Here is a 21,897-nt window from a genome sequence, read left to right as displayed (position 1 = left end):
TCTTCCTTGCTGTTTGTGTATTAGGAGCCAAGGATGTAGTTGGTGCTGTTAAGTTGTGGAGGCTCAAGCTGCCCTCATTGCCCCATGCATCATTGAAGCTTCTCCCAACTTTCTCCTTTGCCAGGGGTTGGAATAGATCCACAGCCTTACGTAATAATCCAAGTCAGGCAGGCCTAGATTTAGTTGCCCAGAGAGACTGATGAAGCTTCATGCCCCTTCCTCCCCTGCCTCGGGTGGTGATAGAGCTCCGATGTGAGCAGCAATCTATGCCATATGGGTCAAAACTGACCACAGTTGCCCCGGTAGACTTCTGACTATTCAGCCTGTGCCACCTGAATGTACCTGCAATTATCTAGAGAGGATGGTGCAGGACCTGCCAGCTTCCTCCCTGCGAGAGGTAGGGCTGAAGCCTAGGCTAGGGCTGCAGGCCAATCTGGGTGAAAGAAACCAGTCTCTACCATCACTGTGATTTTCAGTCAGCCAGGCTTCCCCTCATGTTGGGGGTGGAGTCAAAATGGCAGCTACCAGCCTCTTTCCAACTTGGACAGGTTCAAACTTTAGCTGTTCTTAGGGTTATACTTTAGCCAGCTGAATTTACTAATCAGTAGCTGAAGTCAGTAGCCAACCAGCTCTTCCTCCACTGTTTTGGGGAAATGGTGCTTCAACTCCAGCCACAAAATAGCTCCTGTGGCGACTTGTGCCACCAGAGTAGGATGATCACTGGCCTCCACTGCATGGCCTGTATTTTCCCAGATAGGCTGGTGCAGGTCCCCCCAACTTCCTCCCTGCCAGAGGTGGGCCTGGTGCTTATGCTAAAGCTAAAATCTAATCTGGATGGAAAGAAGCTGGTCCCTATCAGCACTGTGATTTTCAGTCTGTCCCGCTTCCCTTCGTGCCAGGGGCAGAGTTAAAAACTACCAGCCTCTTTTTGACTTGGACAAGTTCGAACTTTAGCTGTTCTTAGGATTAGCCCGCGGAATTTACTAATCAGTAGCTGAAGTTGGTGACCATCTCTTCCTCTCCCGTATTTGGGAAGTGGAGCAATTCCAGATGCAGAATAGCTCCTAGGGTGGCTTGTGCCATGAGTGGAGAATGGGCACTGGCCTTTGGGGTGTAGAGCAGTCTACTTATGAATCTTTTCTGCAGTTCCAAACTTCCAAACTTCTTAAAGCATGTTCTTGAAAGAAGAACATCCTTCTTTCAAGGATGTTGCAGGATGTTCTTCTGCTCTCCCGGAGCCCCCAAAGAGGCACTTTAGATAGTGCTGTGTGATTATTAACTGCCCATAGCATGAGCTGACCCTAGGAGTTTCTTACTCTGCCGCCTTCTTGCTGATTGTCTCCAGTTATTTAGTTCCATGATTTAATTTTAAATATTTTACTGTTTAAGTTATCCAGAATTTATTTTGTTATAAGGCTTAAATTAATTTTGCCCCATATGTCCAATCTGTTGTCTCAACATTGCTTGTGGCATAATCTGTCTTTTCTCTACTGATTGGAAATGCTACCTTTATTATGTACAAAGAATACTTACCTTTATTATGATTATCCTATCTCCTATATTTGCCTACTCCTCTACTTCATATAGCACTCCCCCTTCAGGGTATTATATTTATGTACAGTATAAAGAGGCTAACATTTGATTAGAATTAAGGAATATCCTGAAGGACCTGAGTTCAATTTGTATATAAATTTCATGCCAACCTAAGATTCCCAAGTGAGACAGCCAAATAGGCAATGAGGGAAAAGGATGTGTGATCTGTGATGGAAGGGTTATTGGTGTTGGCAAGTAGATAACATTTATAAATCTATGGACAGTAAAACAATGATTCCATCTTTTCTCACACTGTCCTTCCTATAGGCTGAGGTATTGCTATTTCACTTTACTGAGCTAACTCTTAACTTTATGAAACAAGAAACTAACACATCTGGATCTGGGGTCAAACTGGTTACAAGATGGAGTAGTTTCTGTGTGATGTGTTTGACATAAAAGTTGTAACCTTCAGGACCTGGAGTAATTTTTCTGTGACTTTACTTTTTCTGTAGTTTCAACTATAGGGTGTTTTGGGGAACATGGGAAATATAGTAAGAAAGGCTGAGAGTTGAGTACCTGTTAAAGGAAAGAGTAGACAGTTGATTCTCTAATTCTTCCTGAGACAAACTGGGGAAGTCTGTTCAACAGACTATTTTTTAATCAATCGCTAGACTATTTGTAATCAATTTCCCTCAGTTATGGAGAACCAGAGACACCAGACTGAACAGCGGGAACGGATTATCCTGCTAGGGCCAAGACAGTTCCTTATGACACTAAGCAATTTTACAAATATTCTCCTCCTACCTCTGTAGTCATTCTATTTTTTCCTTGTCTGTGTCGCAGTGAGTCCATGGTGCATCCTAAATTGTGTCTATTAGTTTTTCTTTCTTAAATTCAGATTTATAATTGGGTTAGCTTTTGAACTATGGAGGGAATTTTTTTAAAGTCCTACAATCCAATCATACTTCAATAGCAACTGTTTTTATTTCTATTATGTCCTCTCTTAAAACTGTGAGGGGAGTGTATACATACATATATATATATGCATGATATGTATATATGTCATTGTGATTATTGTAGAGGCATATCTCTGTGCTTTCCTTTGCATGTGATAGTATTTCAAAAACAAATTTAAATGTTTTCATATAACTATATTCATTATTTTAATAACTACATGATATTTACTATTTCTTCATATAATATTGCAGTAAGAGTGAGGCAAGATAAAGTTGTCACTTAGCAATTTCAGCTCACTTTCCCACTGGGATCTACCTCAGATAGCAAAGGACTGTTAGCTTGAGTGACCCATTAAGATTCTAACTCAGCATTGCTTTTAGAATTATAAGCTCAAATTCCTTGGTATACTTAAAGATATACTTTGGCTTTGAGTGGACCGACTCATGATAGCTAAATTTCCAAATGACTTTAATAGTTGACTGTGACATCTATAAATACTAATGTGAGTGAATTCCTGGGTTTCCAATAGCACCTATACTTACTTTTTTTAAGGAAAGTGCATATGATATGGGTGGTTACTATGTGATTTTCTGAAATTTGTGTGATGATTATTCAGCTAGAAGAGAAAGTTATACCCAATAGACATAATCATTAAATCCATTGCCTTCATTTCAATTTCAGGGATGTAATTTCTAAGTGACCTATACTCTCAAAGTCTTGCTCAGGACATGTTCTCTCCTTAGCAATGCTGTAAATACACAATCAAATTTGTGCTTTTTGATTATATTTCATTGCCTCTATGCAGTAAATGCCAATTATCTCAGCAAATATTTATGACAAATATGAGCTAGGTGCCTGGAAAACTAAAGGTTACTAGGTAATACTCTTTTCCTCAAGGAGCTCACAAAATGGTAATAGCAGGAAATTTAAGCCAAATATGATATATTCCACATGTTAAGGATATGGCAAAAGTCCCACAGGGTAAAGAAGAGGCCTTACAGAGAAGACTGAGTTACTCTGAGTTTGAAAGATGAAGTGGATCCTGTTATATGGAGGTGTCCTAGGCAGAAGGAAAGAAGAGAACAAAGAAGGGGAATGATGACAAATTTGGTCTTTTTGGAGAGAAATTGAATCTTTATGATTAAGGAACAGGGTGGGGAGCAAAGTAGGGAAAGAGAAAGGTTGAGGACAGATAGTGATCTTAATACCATGAAAAATGTCTGGGAGAATTAACTTTTTCTAAGTACGTTTCTTCTTTCATCTTTGGAGACAGCATTTTGAGAGAGAAATTGAAAGCAAAGAGACCTGTGGGTTCTGTGGAAAAGATCATATTTTTTTATTTTAATATTGGCAGAAATAAGTGTTTATACCATTGATTTAGGAAGCTTGGTAGATAACAACCTGTTTGTGGGAGAAAGCAATTGTAATTGCTTGTTTCTTTTGCTCATTAATAAATTCCATTTGTTTCTCCTGATAATGTTAGCTCTTTCTGTATGCACTATGGATTACAGATAGAAATGAGTCAGAAAAATGGTCCAAATACCTGAGCATCTCTCTTGATAGACTCACTTCTTTCGTATCTCTTATAGATTGATGAGCTGTGTTCTTACCAGTGCATATTGTCTGGATCTGGCTTCTGCTATTTTAAACAACCCAACCTGAAAAGCCTGGATAATCAGGTGGAAATTCTTTGTGACGCTTTGAGACATCCAAACTGTAACACTTGGCAGCTTGAGGCTGTTCATAGTTTTCCATTAGGAAAATGATACTTATTTGATGCTAGTATAGTTAGAAAAAGTTTACCATATGGAGAGAGAATGAAAAGTAAATGAGGCTGCAAAGTAAGTTATTTTCAGAAATAAACTGAATTTCAGATATATGGATCAATGATTGCATGTTCTTTAGTATAAAAGCCATATGTCACATTTCTTTTTGTGTACCTTGGCAGGGCACGTATTAAGTAAGTGGTGCCTGATTTGGGTCCTCCCTGTTCTATCATCCTTAAGATATTCCATCTGTCCTTGAATTAAGTTTACTTTTTAAATTGAAGACTTTACTAATCAACTTCAAGTTGGAAAATGTTACCTATAATCTTAAGGAGCTTGCAATCTAATAAAAATCTCATCCTATGTTTTAGGTACTTTTTATATGCAATCCTATATTCTAATTTTTAAAATCTTGAGCTAATAGTGGCTAGTACATTTTCACTTATATAACATGAATTATTCAACTCTGTGCCAAGAATCATACTCTATATGTGGGAAGCCCAGGCACAATGATATGTCTCATTCTTTTGGAATTTAACAGTCTCCTGGAAAACTCTTTCCTGACTCTTTTAAACAAGTACTGCTTTTCCTGGTTCCCTTAACTGTTTATATATTTTTATCATAGCAATGATATTGTAATGATTGGATCTGAGATTTAATTTTATTCTACTTAGAAGTGAATAAATTAGCCTGTTATTGTTGCATGCTGGCACAAGATACAAGACTCCCATCAGAGACAAGGGACTTTATTGCTTTTAGCATAGCAAGCAGCAGCGTGAGATCAGCATGCTTTTGTCAGTTCCCCTCGCCCTCCAAGTCCCACAGGGTTGACAGAGAGGACTCAGAGGGATGCCTGCATGTGCAGTGGGTTACATCACAGGAGAAGAACACTGAGCTTGGGGACCTACTATTTTATACCAAGCACAGTAAGCAATCCTCCTCTTTGTCCTGGAGGGAGTTATGATCTTATCCCTCAAGCTTCCTCATGGAAACACAACCCTGACAAATGGCCCAGGTAAAGAGTGGTCAGGACCTTGCATTCTTGTCTCCAAACATGTAGAACAGTGAAGGACTCATGGAAGAGAGTCTCCTGATAATATTGACACCTTGTTTCTACACAGTATTGGCACCTGGTGAATTTTCACATGAATATGCCATTCCATTTGCCACTCCAATTAATATGACTAACAGAGGCTGGGACCAAATCAGTTCTGGGTGTCCCATATAGCATTTAACTAAGGCCCTCTCAACAGGACTCCAAGCAGCAGGATGAGGCTAACCTGCAGTAATGATTTCAACAATACATCAGGATCCCATGACTCTCTGCCATGAAACTAGTTTGTCTCATTCCAGTGTCTGTAACTTTACTTTTTCTCCAATCATCCCCTACTTGCACCTTTAGTCCAGAAGGGTCAGGGGCCAGAGAGACAAGGCCATTTTTATAATATTTAAAAAGACCCATTATATCTTACACCTTAGTCAATGGGGGACTTGTTGAGCAGTGTACTCAAACATGTAGTAATTATTTTCACAATATTGGGCTTGTTAATCCAATAGGGAATCCAAGTTTCTGATCCAGAATTGTTTGAATCCCCCAGGTCACTTTTGGCCATCCTGCTACCTCCAGGGTATACCAAACCAGCTGCTGTTAGTGGAATAGTCATGAACAGGAATGGTCAAAATGCAGTTTCAAAATTTCAGAATAGATTTATATAAACTTTCATCCATTTTACCCTGTCATTACCTAGGAGATGGCCACATTTAGTGACCAAATTGCCCTACACAATTATGTAGACCAGGAAGAGGTTATGAAGTCTGTGTAGAGTCAGAAATCTTTCTGGATCGATCTTTGAGAGTCATTCAAGAGCTCAACAGTAGATGCCTGTGGGTGATAGGGAAAGAGGAATGTCCATCAAAAACCTTGACTATTGGCCCATTGGTTTTTCAAGATGGGGGTCATGGGTACTACATTCCTGTATTTGTTGGATGTTTGAAAACATCTTAGTTTTTTATAAATTTGAATGGCAGCTTGACTGCATTCATAAATACTTGGGTTATCCTTCCTTTGAGAGTTTTGCAGAAGATGCACTACTGCCTGCTAGCATTCAATCTAGTTGTAGGAAAGTCTAAAACTAGCCTGCTTCTTCCCCTCACATTCAATGTCCTTATTGCTTAGAAATATGTTTTTCTGAAGGAGGGGCTTAGATGCTTATAGAATTGGTCCTTAGATCCAATAATTTTTTAAGGATATGGCCTATGTTGGATTTTTTTTGTTGTTGTAAGATTTATTTTTATTTATCTATTTCTCTCCCCCCCCCACCCATTGTTTTGCACTCGCTGTCTGCTCATCTTTTTAGGAGGCTCCAGGAATCAAATCCATGGTCTCCCATGTGAGAGAGAGCCACCTCCGCTCCCTGTTTGTTGTGTCTCTCATTGTGTTTCCTCGCTGTGTCTCTTGGTTGCGTCATTTCACTGCATCATCTTGTTGCATCAGCTCTCCATGCCAGCAGGTCTGTCAGTTCACCGACTTGCTTGCCTTCTCTAGGAGGCACAGGGAACCTAGCCCACAACCTACTATGTGGTAGGCAGGAGCCCAGCTGCTTGAGCTACATCTGCTTCCCCTATGTTGGATTTCATAGATTAATTTTTTATGGGGAGTGGTGTGCTATTTTAATCTGTAAATTATGAATTCTTCATTTTTGTAGGATTTCCTAATTTTTAATTTTTTAAGGGTCACTAATTTTGCTTATGTTGGTCTCTTTTTTGTCTTCCTCATATATAACTTTCTTTAGTCTTTTAGACTCGTTCTCCTTTTGCTCAATTTTTCTCTAACTTACCTTCCATATCTGTGTATTTTCAGCAGTTGTGATTTCCTTTTTATTTCTGATGTAACATTCATCCTTTAACTTTTTTCTCTTCTGATATTTGTTTGTTTTTGTTTTAGGTACCAGGGGGAATTGAACCCAGAACCTCGTATGTGAGATGTAATTGCTTAACCACTGAGCCACATCAGCTTCCTTGAGTTGAGTTTTTCATTTTGCCTTTACTTATATTTGTTTTTTCAGGAGGCACTGGGAACTGAACCCAGGACCTCCCATGTGGGAGGTGGGAGCTCAACCACTTGAACCAAATCTGCTCCCCTCTTCTCATATTTTTAAGCTCTGCCAAGTTATATTTTTTAAACCTTTTTATTTTCAACTAATAAATATCTAAAGGAATATCTAAAAGAATGACTAATCTTTAAATAAAACATGTATCTAACCACACTTAGGTCAGGAAATTGAACTTTCTGGTAAACTAAATTCCCCTCAGTTATCATTTCCAAATTACAACTACTTCCCTTCTCCCTGAGAGGTACACATTTTCCTGAATTCTTAAAATTATTTTTTTCACATGGTAGTTCTATACTTCAAATTTTCTTATACTATATTTTGCTGTTTAATATATTAATGATTGATAACGTTTACTTTAAATTTTCTAATATGATGGGTAAACTTGCATATTTTTGATGTAGTTCTTTAAACATTTGCTTTAAATATATTGAGTTTATGGTACTGGGTAAGTCTTGTAGAAACATGTCCCAGGCAGCGCTGAAAGTACATGATTTCAGCTTAGCAACAAAGCAAAAAAGATATCTTTTATTTCCCTGCTTTATAATATCTTCCAAAGACTCTTCATGGATAGGGTATGGATTAAACAAAGCAGTTGAAGTATAATTTTCAAGGATTTCAAAACATGGATCTCGTACAAATATAGAATGAACACATGTCAATAATTTATTATTAATTCATTAATAAGTGAACCAGTAAGATGATAAAGCTAGTTTAAAAAAACATTTGAGGAAAGAGGGTTTAAATATTCTACTGGAAGAGACATTTTAAAAAATGTCAAAATAAGATTGCTAAGTAGGTACAAAACTGATTAATGCCCTATATGGCAATAAATAATAACCTTTGGAATTATCTTTTCTATCAGACAAATAATTTGTCCTTCTAGTTGATAAAATCATTTGTATTGCTGTTATTTTTCTACAAGTTAATGTCCACACTTAAAGAGATTATCACAATGATCTTAAAAATGCTCAAGGAGTAAGACACTGGGGAATAAATGGAAGAAAACGTCACTGTACATACAGGACAACAAATATTACAGTGATGAAAGGCAAAAATGTCAAAATTTTAAATATTTTTCATTTTTTAATATCCAAATTTTATTTTATCTTAGTTTTAGTTTTTTTAAACTTTTTATATTTAAACCTATCATTATTATTTCATTTTCCTATTAATGGTATTTGGCTATTTTATTTGCTTCATTTTTGAAGAAGCTTTGGATCACAGAAGGGTTACAACTGGGGCAGGGGAGGGTCATTGGTTAGGGGTGTCAGTGATGGGGGATTCATGGGAGGAAGTTCACCTGGACATACATATAAGTTATATCAATGTGTTCAAATGTGTTCATATGTTCATGGGTTCACTCCACTGTGGGTGGGGATTCACAAAATAACCAAAGGAATAATGAATTCCCATCCTGGAGAGCTCTGCTACATTCTCTAATGGAACAGCAACAATCCCCCAAGTTAAGAGGCAATGACTAGTGAAGGAGAATGATCCATTGATAGGCACTTGATATTGACAACTGCGCTTATGAGCCTTTGCTCTCGAAATTGAAACTTAGCCTAGTAATATACGATGTCTAAGAGTTACCTCCTGAGATCCTCCTTGTTGCTCAAATATGGCCTCTCTCTGAGCCAAACTCACCATATAAATGCATTACCTTCTCCCCAGCATGGGACATGACTCCCAGGGATTAGCCTCCCTGGCACTGAGGGATTACTACCAAGCACCAACTAGCAATGCAACTGTAAAAAGACCTCAAATAAAAGGGCAGAAAGGTAAAGACAAATGAGTTTATATAGCTAAAAGACTTCAAAGTGAGTTGAGAGTTCATCCCAGAGGCAACACTAATGCATGTCTCAGCAGGATCTCATAGACTGCCAAAGTAGATATTACTCCAAATAGGGGGGCTTCTGAGGGCTCTGGAGATACCCAGATCCTATGGTGAGGGCAGATAGCTCCAGAGTTTGGTGCCTTGCCAGTGGGCCCTAGTTTGGAATTTGTGCTCCTGAGAGTGACAGAGTTGGGCTCAGTAATGGCTTCCTTACACATGGCTCATCTGTCCCTTCTTTTGAACCTATAGTTGGTGCTCAAGTTGGTAGGTATACATCCAAGAGACTTAAATCTTTGGATTGTCATCTGCTAGCTAGGCCCTGAGCCTCAATGGAGTTGTAGCACCCAATCTCCAGTTCATCAGACTCACCCAGGACAACTAACAGGGAGATGAGGATAGACAACCACCATACCAAGGAAACGAGAGAGCCTGCAACTGCAAACAAGAGAGTCCCCTTCATCAATTGTATGGGATTGAAGCCTCCTCTCATTTAGCGGTGGAGTGGACATTACCATCCCAGAATCCTCAGGATTAGGGAATGAACTATGTATGGACTACAGTGGACTTACTGGTATTCTACTATAGACTTATTGTGATTCTAGCAATGGAAGAAATTACAACACTGATGCGCAGGCAGTGGCCACTGGAAGCTCTGAGGACAAGAAAAGGGAAAAACGGGTAATACGGGGGCTCTTTCAGGACTTGGGAGTCATCCTGAATGGCTTTGCAATGACAGATATAGGCCATTATATATCTTCCCATAACCTAAAGAATTGTGTGGAAGAGAGTGTAAACAATATAAACTATAATCCATGCTCAGTGGCAATGCTCCAAAATGCACTTATCAATTTCAATGAATATACTACACTAATGAAGGAAATTGTTCATATGCGAAAATGTGGGGGTTGGGAGTAGCAGGGCATATGGGAATCCCTATATTTTTTATGTAACATTTATGTGATCTAAGGATCTTTTTAAAAATTAAAAAAATACATTAAAAAATAAAAAATGTTCAAGGAGAAGAAGGAAAGTACAGAGAAAGAACTAAAGGAGATCAGGGAAATAATGAAAAATAGGAGAGTCTAAGTGAAGAGACAAATTTTAAAAAGGATCCTAAAAGAACTACTGAAGACCACCATAAATGAAATGCAGAAATCCCCAGGAGGGTTTCAAAAGCAGATTGAAGCTGTCAGAAGAAAGAATCAGTGAAAAGGAAGACAAGACATTTGAAATGAGTCAGGCTGCAGAGCAGAAAGAAAAAGGAAATATTAACAGTGAAAAATAGCCCAAGACAGATACAGGACACCATCAAGCATACCAATATATGCCTTGAGAGTCCCAAAAGGAGAACAAAAAGGGAAAGGGGCAGAAGGAATAGTCAAAGAAATAATGACAGAACTTTCCAAACCTAGAAAAAGATGTGAATATGCATATCCAAGAAACTCAGAGAACATCAAAAAGGATAAGCATGAAGAAAAACACTCCCTGTCACATTGATTACACCATCAAATGCAAAGGCCAGGGAGAGAGTTCTGAAAGCTGCAAGAGAAAAGCAACACATTATGTACAAGGGAGTTCCAATTAGATTGAGTGCTGATTTCTCATCAGAAATCATGGAGGGAAGAAGGCAATGGGGTGAAATACTTATCATGGTGAAAGAAAAAACTGCCAACTGAGAATTTTAATCTAGTGAGATTTTCTTTCAAAAATGAGGGACAGATTAAGATATTCTCAAATAAACAAAAGCTGAGAGATTTCTTTATCACTAGACCTGCTCTACAAGTAATGCTACAGGGAGTTCTTCAGATGGAGAGAAAGGACACTTGACAGTGATTAAAAGCAGCATAAAGAGGGAAGTGGACTTGGCCCATGGTTAGGGTGTCCATCCACCACATGGGAGGTTTGCGGCTCAAACCCTGGGCCTCCTTGACCTGTGTGGAGCTGGCCCATGCACAGTGCTGATGCACACGAGTGCTGTGCCACGCAGGGGTGTCCCCGCATAGGGAGCCCCACGCGCAAGGAGTGCGCCCTGTAAGGAGAGCTGCCCAGGGCGAAAAGAAAGTGCAGCTTTCCCAGGAATGGTGCTGCACACACGGAGAGCTGACACAACAAGATGACGCAACAAAAAGAAACACAGATTCCCATGCCGCTGACGACAACAGAAGCGGACAAAGAAGAACACACAGCGAATAGACACAGAGAACAGACAACTGGTGGGGGGGGAGGGAGAGAAATAAATAAATAAATCATAAAAAAAAAAGCAGCATAAAGAAACAAATACCTGCAGCAAAGATAACCATCTAGGTAATTATAAATGCCAGTATTATTGTAGTGTATTGTTTGGTATGTAACTCTACTTCTTATTCCCTACAGGTGCTAAAATTCAAATGCATAAAAAGGAATGATAAATCCATGTTTTTGGACCTAAAGTATACAAAGATATGTTTTAACAAATATAAAAAATGTTGAGGAGAGAGAGGGTATAAGAAAAGTATATGCACATGGTACTGAAGTTAAATTGGTATCAAACCAAATATGATTGTTATATATTTAGGATGTTAAGTGTTTTTTTTTTAAGATTTATTTATTTACTTTATTTATTTTTATTTTATCTTCCCCTCCCCCAGATGGTTCTTTTGTTTGTCTGCTCATTGTTTGCTCACCTTCTCCAGGAGGCACCGGGAACCAAACCTGGATATATGGGAGGAGAGTGCCCAACGGCCTGAACCACATCTGCTCCCTATTGGCTATGGCATCTGCTGGATTGTGGCATCTTCATTTAGGTGTCTGCTTGTTTCTGCAGTGTGGCCTTTAGTTTGTTGCAGCAGGTGTGGTGTCTAGCTCGTTGTAGCGGGGTTGCAGCATGATGCAGTATCTAGTTCATTGTGGTGGGGTGTGGCATGGTGTGGTGTCTAGCTCATTGTGGTGGGTGCAGGCATCTGCTGGTCTTTAGGAGGCACCAGGACCTGAACCCAGGACCTCCCATGTGGTAGGCAAGCGTCCATATGGTTGAGCCACACCCACTTCCCAGGATGTTAAGTTTTAACCCCATCATAACCACAAGGAACGCAGATGAAAAATATATCCAGATTGAAATGAGAAGGTACTTAATATGGTACAACACAAAAAAGCAAATACATATCAAAGTAGGCTAAAATAGAAGTGAAGAGCAAAAAAGGTATAAGACAAAGGTTAAATGGCAGAAGAAAACCCTGTATTATTAGTAGTGACTTTAAATGTAAATGGATTAACCTTCTAGTCAAAAGGCAGATTGGCAAAATGGATTTAAAAAAGCATGACCCAACTATATGCTGTCTCCTGAAGACTCACATTAAAGTAAAAGTTGAGGTTGGTGGTGAAAGGATGGAAAAAAATATATCATGCAAGTAGTGAACAAAAGAGAGCTTGAGTGGCTGTACTAATATTGGATAAAATATACTTTAAGTCAAAGATGGTCATTATATACTGATAAAGGAGACAATCAATTCAATAGGAAGATGTAAAAATCATGAGTATAAATGCATCTAACAGCAGAGCCCCAAATATATGAAGCAAATACTGACAAATTTGAAGGGAGAAAAAAATCGATGGTTCTACATTAATAGCAGGAGACTTTAACACACCACTGTCAATAACTGACAGACCATCTAGTCAGAAGATCAATAAAGAAGTACAGGTTGTCAGTGCTACACTAAATCAACTAGACCTAACAGACATATCTAGAACACTGGGCCCAACAAAAAAAGAATACACAGTTTCTCGCATGCACATGGATCATTCTCCAGGATAGACCATACACTGGGTCACAAAACAAGTCTCAATAAATTAAAAATACTGAAAGCATATAGTGTATATTCTCTGACCACAATGGAATGAAATTAGAACTAAATAACAGCAGGAGAAATGGAAAACTCACAAATATGTGAAAATTAAATTGTATACTCTTGAACAACAAATAGGTTAAAAAAGAAATCAGAAGCAAAATCAGCAAATATCTTGAGGCAAATAAAAATGAAAATACAACCTAACAAAACCTGTGGGATGCAGAAAAGGTAGTGGAAAGATGGAAATGTATAGTTATAGCTCTAAATACTTACACTAAAAAAGAAGAAAGACCTCAAATCAGGCATCTAACCTTAAAACTGAAAGTATAGGAAACTAAAATGCTTTAAGAGGAAATTTAATAAACTAAACCCAAAGTTAGCAGAAGGAAGGAAAAAACAAAGATTAGGGAGAAGATAAATAGCAAAAAATAACAACAACAAAGAAACAATAAAACAGTAAGAAGAATCAACAAAACCAAAATTGGTTCTTTGAAAAGGTCAATAAAATTGATAAACCTTTAGCCAGACTGACAAAGAAAAAAGAGAGAAGATACAAATAATAAAAATCAGAAATGAAAAGGGGGAACATATCTACTGGCCCTGCTGAAATGAAAGGGACTATAAAGGGATACTATCAACAACTCTATGCCAATATTAGATAGCCTAAATGAAATGCACAAACTCTTAGAAACACACAAATTACCTACATTGACTCAAGATGAAACAGATCTCAACAAACTAATTATTAGTAAAGAGATTGAATCAATAATCAAAAACCTCCCAACAAAGAAAATCCCAGGACCAGATGGCTTCACTGGGAAATTCTACCAAATATTCCAAGAAGACTTAACTCCAATTCTGCTCAAACTCTTGGCAAAAACTTGAAGGGAGAGGGAACACACCCTAACTTATTCTATGAGGCCAACTTTATCCTCATACTAAAAGCCAGATAAAGATATGACAGGATGAGAAAACTACAGACCAATGTCATTATGAATATAGATGAAAAAATCCTCAACAAAATACTAGCAAACTGAATCCAACAGCATATTAAAAGAATTATATGCCATGATCAAGTGGGATTTGTCCCAAGTTAGGCAAGGGTGGTTCAAAATAAGAAAATCAATCAATGTACACCACATTAAAAGAATAAGGAAAGAAAAAAAAAAACCATGATCATCTCAATGGATGTAGAAAAGGCATTTGACAAAATACAGCACCCTTTCTTGATAAAAAACACTCAGAACACTAGGAATAGAAAACTTCCTCAATATGATAAAGGGTATATATGAAAAGCCCACCACTAACATCCTACTTAATGGTGAAAGACTGAAAGCTTTCACTCAGGAACAAAGCAAGAAGGCCTACTGTTATTCAACATTGTACCAGAAGTTCCTACCACTGCAATTAGACTAGAAAAAGAAAAGGCATGCATATTGGATAGGAAGAAGTAAAATTTTCACTATTTGCAGATGACATGATCCCATATATAGAACATCCTGAAAATTCCACAACAAAGGTCCTACAGCTAATAAATGAATTTAGCACAGTGGTAGGGTATAAGATCAGTACCCCCAAATCAATAGTGTTTCTATATACAAACAATTGGAAGAAGAAATCAAGAAAAATTCCATTCTCAATAACAACTAAAAGAATCAAATATCTAGGAATAAATCTAACCAAGGATGTAAAGGACTTGCATGAAGAAAACTGCCAGTTTCTTTTGAATAAATCTAACCAAGGATGTAAAGGACTTATACAAAGAAAACTGCAATTTCTTTTGAAAGACTAAATATTGTTAAGATGCCAATACTATCCAAAGCAATGTGTAGATTCAGTGCAATGTCAACCTAAATTTCAAAAACTTTCTTTGCAGAGATGTAAAAGCCAATCATCAAATTTATATGGAAGAGTAAGGGGTACCAAATAGCTAATGCCATCTTGATAAAGAAGAATGAAGTGGGAGGACTCAAACTTTCTGATTTTAAAACTTACTACAAAGTCACAGTAATCAAAACAGAATGGTTCTGGCACAAGATTAGAAATATAGACCAATGGAATAGAATTGAGAGCTCAGAAATCAACCCTCACATTTATAGTCAAATTGCTGATTTGTGACAAAGGGGGAAAGACCACTCAATTGGGAAAAAATAGTCTCTTCAAAAAACTGGGCTGGCAAAAAAAAAAAAAAGGAAACCCCTAGCTAACAACATATACAGAAATCAATTCAAAATGAATCACAGACTTTAATATAAGAGCTAGAACTGTCAAACTCCTTGAAGAAAACATAGGGAAGCATCTTCAGGATCTTGTGTTAGACATTGTTTCCTGAGATTTTACACCCAAAGCACAAGCAACAAAATAAAAAACTTTGAAAAATGAGCCCTATCAAAATTAAAAATTTTTGGTACTCAAAGGACTTTATCATGAAAGTGAAATGAGAGCCTACACAATGAGAGCAAATATTTGGAAACTATATATTCAATAAAGGATTAATATCCAGAATATATAAAGAAACCCTTCAACTTATCAATAAAGAGACATCCCAATTTTAAAAATTGGCAAAAGACTTGAACAGACAACTCTGCAAAGAAGATACATAGATGGCCAGAAAGCACATGAAAAGATACTCAACATCATTAGCCATCAGAGTAATGCAAACCAAAACTGCAATGAAATACAATGCCACATCTATTAGAATGGATGCTATTTTTAAAAAAGGAAAAAAACAAGTTTTGGAGAAGATGCAGTGCATTAGGGACACTTATTCATTGCTGGTGAAAATATAAAATGATGCAACCACTGTGAAAGACAGTTTGCCGGGTCCTCAGAAAGCTAATTATAGAACTACCATGTAATCTGGCAATCCCACTACTAGATATATGCCCCAAAGAATTGAAAGCAGGGAGTAGATCGGATATTTGCACACTGATGTTTGTAGCGACATTATTCACATTTGCCAAAAGATAGAAGCAAACCAAGTTCATTAACTGATGAATGGATAAACAAAATGTAGTCCATACATAAAACGGAATATTATTCAGCCATAAAAAGAAATGAAGTCCTGACATATTGGACAACATGGATGAACCTTAAAGACATTATATTGGGTGAAATAGGTGTGACACAAAAGGACACATATTTGTATGACCTCACTGTTTTGAAACAGTTAAAATAAGCAAACTCATTTGCATCAGAATCTAGAATATAGGTTACCAGGGACTGGGGCAGGGAGAGGGAATAGGAATGGGAAGTTAAGGCCTAAATTGTACAGGGTTCCTATTTGGAATGCTGGAAATGTTTTTATAATGGATGGTGGTGATGGGAGCACAACATCATGAATGCAATGAACAGCTCTGAAATATATATCTGAATATGATTAAAAGGAGGAAATGTTGGATTGTATTTACATATTTATGGTAACAGAATAAAAAGTAGAAATAAAATCCATGAAATTACACTACACAAACAGTGAACCCTAATTTAAACCATGGACTTTAGATAATAGTTAAATTATAAAAATGTGCTATCAACAATTACAATAACTTTTCCACACCAATGGAAGGTTTTGGTGGTAGGGTGGTATATGAAAATTCTGAATTTTATGCATGTTTGTTCTGTAAACTCACAACTTCTGTAATAAAGGGGAAAAAAAACAACACTTGATAATCCCTTTAGCCGATTTTCACAGCTAATTTTTCTTAACAATGCTCACATCTTGGGCCAGTGGTTCTTATTCGGGAGTTGGGGGTGGTCTGGCCACCTAGGGGGCAATTTTGGTTGTTCCAACCAAGTGTTGTTCCTAATCATCTGGTACTTAGATGCCAGAATGCTGCTAAACATCCTGCAATGCACAGGACAGCTTCCCTCAACAAAGAAGTATCCAGCCCCAAATCTCAATAGTCCCAAGTTAGAGAAACCTTGTCTTAAACTAATCATGGTGGTGAAAGAATTGAGATTTTATGATCATTTCAACTTGTGGGGGAGAGGTTAGAAGCACATTTAGCCTCCTCCATATAGCAGGTCATGGAGGAGCTGAGATCTGAATTGTGTCTAGTCAGTAAGTAGGACTGTAACAGTTAAAAAATAAAGGACTAGGTGTGAACCAGCAAGATGGTGGCAGAGTAAGGTGCTCCGAGAGTCAGCTCCTGCTACAGGGCAGTTAGCAAACACCCAGAGCTCTCTGGAGCTAGCTGAAGCACCTGTTTGGGGGCTCCAGGAGACCAGAAGAGCATCCTGCAATGTCTTTGAAGGAGTGGAAGGAGGAGCTGCCCATCTGCAGAGAAGACTCGTAAGTAGAGCACTCCATACTCCGGAGGCCGGTGCCCATCCTCCACTGGAGGCACACGCTGCCTCAGGAGCTGTTCCGCGACAAGAATCGAAAGCTCCACTTCCCCAAAACGGGGGAGGAAGAGATAGTTGGGCATTCATTTCAACTATGATGAGAAAATTCAGTGGGCTACAGTATGATCCTGAGAACAGCTAAGGTTTGAGCCTGTCCAAGTCAGAAAGAGGCCGGGAGCCATCTTAACTCCATGCCTGGAACGAGAGGAAGAAGGGCAGACTGAGAATCCCAGTGCTGGTGGGGACCAGCTTCTTTCCATCCAGATCATATTGCAGTCTAGCCTAGGCCTCAGTGCCACCTCCAGCAAGGAGGAAGCTGCAGGGACCTACACCAGCCTCTCTAGGAAATTACCCGCCAAGCCAGGGAAGCCAGTAATCATCCTACTCAGGCGGCACGAGCCGCCCCAGGAGCTGTTCTGTGATGTGAATTGGAAGCTCCATTTCTCAGAAACAGGAAGAGGAGACGGTTGGCTGCCAATTTTGGCTACTGAATGGGAGACTTGGCTGGCTAAGAAATAACCCTGGGAACATCTGGAGTGTGAAATAGCCCAAGTCAAAAAGAGGCCAGTAGCCACCATTCCGACTCCACCCCCAGCCTGTGGGGAAGCTGGGCTGTCTGAAACTCTCAGTGTCAGCAGGAACCAGTTTCTTTCACACAGATCAGCCTGCAGCCCACCTAGGCTTCAGCCCCACCTCTGGCAGGGAGGAGGCTGAGGAGCCCTGCACCAGCCTATATAGGTAACTGCAGGTCACTTTGGCTGGCATAGACTGAAAATCAGAAGTCTACATGGGCAACTGTGGTCATCTTGGACCTGCACTGCATAGAATGCTGCCCACACCTACAGCTCCATCCCTGTCCCAGGCAGGGGAGAAAGGGATGTGAAGCTTCATCAGTCTCTCTGGGCAACTATAGTCTAGTCATGCATGTGGTTTATTCCACATAGCTATGATGCTGTCCATACCCCTGGCAAAGGAGAAAGTTGGAGGAAGCTTCATTGGTCCCTGGCACAATGAGGGCAGCTTGAGCCTCCACAGCTTATAGCACCAACTATGTGCTTGGCTCCTACTGCTCAACCAGTAAGGGAGAAATGATAGGAAGCCCTAAACTAAAAAGAAAAACTGCACCCAGAAAAAATACTCCAGTATAAGCCAGATGCGAAGAAACCAACAAAAAATTACAATCCACACCAAGAAACAGGAAGCTATGGCCCAGTTAAAGGAACAAGATAAGCCTCCAGATGACAGAGGAGTTGAGACAACTAATAATAGATGTTCAAAGAAATCTCCTTAATAAATTCAATGAGATGGCTAAAGAGATTAAGGATATTAAGAAGACACTGAATGAGCACAAAGAAGAATTTGAAAGCATACATAGAAAAATTGCAGATCTTATGGGAATGAAAGGTGCAATCAATGAAATAAAAAAATTGGAATCATATAATAACAGATTTGAGGAGGCAGAAGGATTGGTGAGCTTGAAGAAATGGCCTCTGAAAGTGAACATACAAAAGAACAGATGAAGAAAAGAATGGAAAAATTGAACAAGGTCTCAGGGAACTAAATGACAGGAAAAGATATGCAAACATACATGTCATGGGTGTCCTAGAAGGAAAAGAGAAGGGAAAAGGGCAGAAGGAATATTTAAAGAAATAATGGTAGAAAATTTTCCAACCCTATTGAAGGACATAGATATCTCTGTCCAAGAAGCACAATATACTCCCATCCGAAAAAATCCAAATAGACCAACTCCAAGACACATACTCGTCAGAATGTCAAAGGCCAAAGACAAAGAGAGAATTCTGAGAGCAGCAAGAGAAAAGCAATGTGTAACATATAAGGGATACCCAATAAGATTAAGTGCTGATTTCTCACGAGAAACCATGGACACAAGAAGACAGTGGTCTGATATATTTAAGATAGTACAAGAGAAAAACTTCCAGCCAAGAATCTTATATCCAGCAAGACTGTCTTTCAAAAATATTCACAGATAAAAAGAAACAGAGAATTTCTAAGCAAGAGACCAGATTTTCAGGAAATACTAAAGGGTATGCTAGAGCCTGAAAAGAAAAGACAGGAGAGAGGAGCCTGGAAGAGAGTCTAGAAATGAAGATTATATCAATAAAAGTAAGTAAAAGTGTCAAAAGAGTAGTGAAAATAAAATATGACAGATGAAACTCAAATAGGAATAAATTTAACCAATGATGTGAAGCACTTGTATTCAGAAAACTGCAACTCAATGTTAAAACAAATCAAAAAAGCCCTAAATAACTGGAAGAACATTCCATGCTCATGGATTGGAAGACTATATTATCATCAAGATGTCAATTCTACACAAATTGAAATACAGATTTACACACAGCTCAGGCAGCACAATCCATTCAACAAATGGTGCTGAAAAAATTGGACATCCATAGCTGAAATAAGGAAAGAGGACCCCTATCTCACACCTTATTGAAAAATTAACTCAAAATGGATAAAAAAAAACTAAAAATAAAAGCAAGAACCATAAAACTTCTAGAAGAAATTATTGGAAAATATCTTCAAGACCTGGTGGTAGGTGGTGGATTCTTAAAGGAGATAAGAGAAGGACTGAGTGGACTACTGATGTTTAATGTATGTAGAAGTTTTAATTAGCCTTACTGTAAAATTGTGGAAATGTATAGAGTGGATGGTAACACACAGTGAGTAATAGCTAGTTTATAAATGAGGATGTGACTGAAAATGGTAGTCTAGTTATATAAATGCCAACTGACAGAATGCTTGAGAATAATCTAGGAACTGGATAGCACAGTAAACCAAGAGGTGGGTGAGAATTGTGGTTGATGGTACAGATGCAAGAATGTCCTTTGTTAGCTAGAACAAATGTATATTACTACTGCAGGGTGATGGGAATGTGGAGAAGAACGGGAAAAATACAGCTGAAGTGACCTATGGACAGTGGTTAGTAGTAATAATATAATATTCTTGCATCTAGGCAAAAGATGTGCTGTGTTGGTAATGAGGCAGTATGGAAAATGTGAGCCAAATGTACACTATGGACATGGTAACAATCAGATGCTATTATTTTATCTGTAGCAAATGACACAACATGTCCCCGTCTCCTTCCCGCCCAGTATTGGCAGCCGGCGCTGCCCCTCCTTCTCCCCTTCTCCGTCTTCCGCCTAGCCGTTATCTAGACAGCCCACACTTTCCCCTTCCCCTCCCTTGCTCCTAACCTCTTAGCCAGCTTACTGCCCAGTAACCACCTACTGTCCAGTAACCGCCTACTGTCCAGTAACCGCCTACGCAAGCAACAGCACCCGCCGGCACCAATCAAGTCCCTTTACGTATCCCTAGACCCGATAAAACCATGTCCCCTTCAACAATAAAGTAGACTTGTGCCTAGACCTTGTCTCCGTGGTGTTCTTGCTTGCACCACGCGTCCCCCGTGCCTGAGCGGAGAGAGCGAGGGCCCAACGGCTTCGTGTCGAACCCCCTCCTCTCCTTCGACTGTGAGGCAGCCCCCGTCCGGAGAGCCCGCCCGGCCAACCGCCAACCCTCCCGGAGGCCCACCGCTGCCCGCAACAACACATTGTGGTGTGTTGATGGAGGGGTGTTGTTTGAGAGTTCTGAACATATGCATGACTGTTTTGTAAGTTTACAACTTCTGTCATAAGAAAATATATTTAAAACATAATAATAGGGAGGGTTGGGGGAAACACACACACTCAATGCAAGATAAGGACTATGATTAGTAATAAGATTTTGACAGAGGTTCTTTCATAGTTTGTAACAAACGTCTCATGACAATGCAAAGTTTTGGTGGAGGGTTGATGTATGGGACCCCTATATGATGTTATGCATGTTTGCTTTGTAAGCTCACAACTTTTACTATATACTTGTTTATGCATGCTGATATATAAATGATATAAAGATAATAACAATCAGATTGGTTAGGGGAAAACTACTTTGTTTAGTAGTAATATTTTGACAATGCTCTTTAATCATTAGTTTAAAAAGTTTAAAAACAATGCAGGGAAGCGGACTTGGCCCAGTAGTTAGGGCATCTGTCTACCACATGGGAGGTCCGCGGTTCAAACCCTGGGCTTCCTTGACCGGTGTGAATCTGGGCCCATGTGCAGTGCTGATGTGCGCAAGAAGTGCCATGCCACGCAGGGGTGTCCCTACATAGGGGAGCCCCACATGCAAGGAGTGTGCCCCGTAAGGAGAGCCACCCAGCGCGAAAGAAAGTGCAGCCTGTCCAGGAATGGCGCCACACACACAGAGAGCTGACACAACAAGATGACGCAACAAAAAGAAACACAGCTTCCCGTGCTGCTGACAACAACAGAAGGGAACAAAAAAAGAACACGCAGTAAAATGGACACAGAGAACAGACAACTGGCGGGTAGAGGGGGCAGGGGAGAAATAAAATAAATCTTAAAAAAAAAAAGAGCAAAAGTTCTTCAGATTACAGAAAAAATAAATTTACTTAAAAAAAGAAAAAAACAATGCAAGTTATTGGTGGTAGGGTGAGGTCTTTGTTT

General features: G+C 39.1%; 1 long non-coding RNA gene across 1 annotated transcript in view; it reads left to right on the top strand.

Annotated features, from left to right (window-relative positions):
- Positions 1-20,757, top strand: part of LOC139439874 (uncharacterized) — a 64,551-nt gene extending 43,794 nt beyond the window's left edge. The window contains exon 3 of the long non-coding RNA XR_011649947.1: positions 7,201-20,757. This is a non-coding gene — a long non-coding RNA (uncharacterized lncRNA). The remainder of the gene's footprint in view (positions 1-7,200) is intronic.
- Positions 20,758-21,897: the final 1,140 nt, after the last annotated feature.

The sequence above is a fragment of the Dasypus novemcinctus genome, chromosome 10 (genome assembly GCF_030445035.2).
Source record: "Dasypus novemcinctus isolate mDasNov1 chromosome 10, mDasNov1.1.hap2, whole genome shotgun sequence".
NCBI lineage: Eukaryota > Metazoa > Chordata > Mammalia > Cingulata > Dasypodidae > Dasypus > Dasypus novemcinctus.
This window is presented reverse-complemented; position numbering and strand designations above follow the sequence as displayed.